Source organism: Nicotiana sylvestris, chromosome 5 (genome assembly GCF_000393655.2).
Source record: "Nicotiana sylvestris chromosome 5, ASM39365v2, whole genome shotgun sequence".
NCBI lineage: Eukaryota > Viridiplantae > Streptophyta > Magnoliopsida > Solanales > Solanaceae > Nicotiana > Nicotiana sylvestris.
Window position 1 is genome coordinate 132,233,591 of NC_091061.1, and position 3,487 is coordinate 132,237,077.

A 3,487-nucleotide genomic window follows, 5' to 3' on the forward strand; every position below is an offset into this window, starting at 1 on the left:
ATTGAGTCTTCTTTGATGTTCAATGGACGGTTTAGCACCATCCTCCAACTTGATCTTATGTATGCAAGAGGCGGGGCTTATACCCCGAATATCCGCCAAAGTCCACTCAATAGCCTTCTTTATCTTTTGTAACACCGCCAATGTGGAATAAATCTACACATTAGTCAAACAAGAGGAAAGAATAACCGGTAAAGTAGAACAAGGGCCAAGAAATTCATGCCGAATGTGTGGAGGTAATGGCTTCAACTCCAAAGTAGGCGTCTCTTTAATAGAAGGCTTTGTAGGAGGAGTCTTCATGTTCTCAAGATCCAAGGATAATTTTCGGGGTGCATAGTTGTACGACCCCATTCCTTGCAAAGAGTTCACAGATTTCATGAAACCATCCATTTTGTCATCGTCAAAATTGAGCAAAATGGCCTCCAACATGTCACCAACATTGATTGTAGTACTTGGATCATCAACAATAACATTGGTCACCAAGTCCACAAAAGAACACGCCTCATTGCTTTTTGGTTGCCGCATGGACTTACACACATGGAATACCACTTGTTCATCACCAACCCGGAAAGTGAGTTCTCCGACTTCTACATCACAAATAGCCTTATACGTAGAAAAGGAAAGGTATCCAAGAATGATAGACACTTCCTAATCAACTTCACAATCTAGAATAACAAAGTTCGCTAGAAGAATGAAATTATCAACCCGGACCAAAACATATTTAATCATACCCAACGAACTCTTCATGGTACAATTGGCCATTTGCAACCTCATAGAAATGGGTCTTGGTTGCCCAATTTCCAACGTCTTGAAAACCGAATAGGGCATCGGATTTATACTTGTCTAAAGATCACAAAGAGCTTTAGCAAACTCGGCACTCCCAATTGTACAAAGAATGGTGAAAGCACTGGGATCCTCCAACTTAGGAGCCTGGAATGAACAGTTGCACTCACTTGATGAGTGACCTTAATAGTTTCAAAATTCATCGATCGCTTCTTGGTCACAAGATCTTTCATAACTTTGTATAACCGGGCATTTGTTCCAAAGATTCTACCAATGGTACATTGATTGAAAGGCTCTTCATCATTTGAATGAACTTCTTGAATTGATTCATACCATTTTTCTTGGCAAGTCTTTGAGGGTATAGAGGTGGAGGCTTAGGCAATGGTGCCATCGCCTTTTGCACTACCGGTTCAGGTATGTCAATGATGTGTTCCTTAGATAGGTTCACCTCCTCTAGAGTCTCTTCAACACTATCATCAATATCACTATGAACTTCCTCATTTGCTTGAACAATATTGTTTGGGATCTCTTATTCTTGCACCACTTGGTCATCACCGATAAGTTGCCTTTCATTTGAGGTGGTTGAAATCCCGCCTCTTTCGCTTCTTATGATAACCGCCCTAGCATGCCCCGTGTCGCACCCCCTTTTTTCTTTCCCTCTGTGGAGAGAGAGAAGTTCGGGTTTCGACATTCATGGGGGGTAATAACTCATTTCCTTTTGGGAATTTGGGTTTTGAAGAGTTTCCACCTAAAGGATTATGGTGTGTTAGGGCACCTAGAGTGATTCACTCTTAGACTAGTTTGTATTATCAGAGATTTAAGGTAAGGGCTCGAAATAACCTTGAGGGGAAGGTGTTAGGCACCCCTCTTGGTCCACAATGGTGTGTCCCGACCGAACTTATACTATGTGAATTAGTCATTTTAGCAAATAAATAGTTTAAACACATACTTGCAAATAAAGGCACGTTTTGGACATTGTATGACTCAAGTACTGAGACAAAAGGAAAAGACTTGAACAAGTTTCATGTATAGAGAAAAGTAAAGTTTAAACATCATAAATTGGGAAAGAGGGGTCCTAGGTTGGTTAGCCTACAGGATCACCCCACGCAATGCCCGGTAATCACTCCTCAATGAGAGGCTACACGTGACATTTGCCCATAGTCATCATATCCTTACTACCCAATTCCCTCCCCTTGGTCATAGCCTAAAGCGCTCTAGCAACCTTGCAAATGTCCTATGCGTGCATTACCCATCCCTTCCTCGTGGCCCTGGAGGTATTTTAGGACCTCTACTTTTGGATAGTTCTAGACCCTCCTAAGTTATTAAAAGGAGAAAAGTATAAGCGTCAATCAAAACATTTAGGACTACACATAAAGAAGGAACAAGTAATGGCTCACATTTTTTACCTCCACAAGCAGAACAAATAAATGCACGTATCAGACAATTGTTTCAAAACATAGAACATGTTATCTAGGTGAGCAACATAAATTAGGACCAAGTGTCAAAGACCTATTAGCTTGCCTACTGATTTATTTAAGACCCGTTAAATCTGCACAGTCTCGAATAACAAAGCACAATTTTATAGTTGCAGAATTTAAATCGTCCTAAAACATGGTATCTATGTTGACTAGGAATGTAGTAAAACAGTGAGCAGTTTTTAAAATGGACAACTGGAGATCCTATAAACATGCTTTCTAACGGCATTAATTTAAGGCAGTATTTGAAACTCATTTAAAGAAACAGACAGTTAACTAAACCAATTCAAACATGAATTAAACTGATTTGTTTAACTAAACTGATTTTAAGTTCTATAGGGATGATTTCTATTAGAGATGATTTTAATCCCTATAGGCATGGTATCTAGTTATTAAAGCTGACTCTTGAACTTATAGGCATGATATCTAAGAAGACGAATGTGAATACATGCTGTAACAAAAACTGAACTTCAATTACAATACCTCTATAGGCATGACATCTAATTATAAGGCCATTTAGATCCAATTGGCACGGCCTCTAATATTGTGAAAGTAAAGCAAACATAGCAAATACATTAACACAACCCATAGGCATGGTATCTACCCAATTTACCCAACATATATATAATACCCAACCTTTTTCACTAATCACCCCAATGTTGTTTACAATAGTTATTACAGACCAATGAATTAAAAGACATAAATGGACAAAAGTTAATCTATAGGGAGTCTGCAGTACGCCCAAATGACTTCCAAGCCTCCAATAGCCTCAAATGCCAAAGTTCCATAGACAATATCATGTCTAGGTGTGTTAGAGTGCCCTAAGGACCTCAAGGATCCCGTGCAGTGCTCACACCTAGACCTTTTCTCAAATAATAACTGATTTAGGTGCAGTGTGGAAAGGCCAACTCTGACATGCCAGAGCTCAGAGAGATCTCAAGTCAGTACACATGACAAAGGGGCAGAACCTAATATTCTAGGAGTAATGTGAGAGTGCATGATGACTTTGAAAGAGTTTGGTAAAACAGTTAGAAGTGAAAAGATTTAGAAACATCCCTCTTTTTAAAAATACTGAGAGTGACCAGTTTTTGAGAAGAATGCTAGGAGTAGGAGCAACAGTTTTGAAATCATTCTAAGGAAAACACACTCAGCAAACAACCCAATTAATCAAGGACTACCTAGATTCACTTAACAAGCAGGCTTACAAACAAGGGTGAAGGGGATTGGGAAAC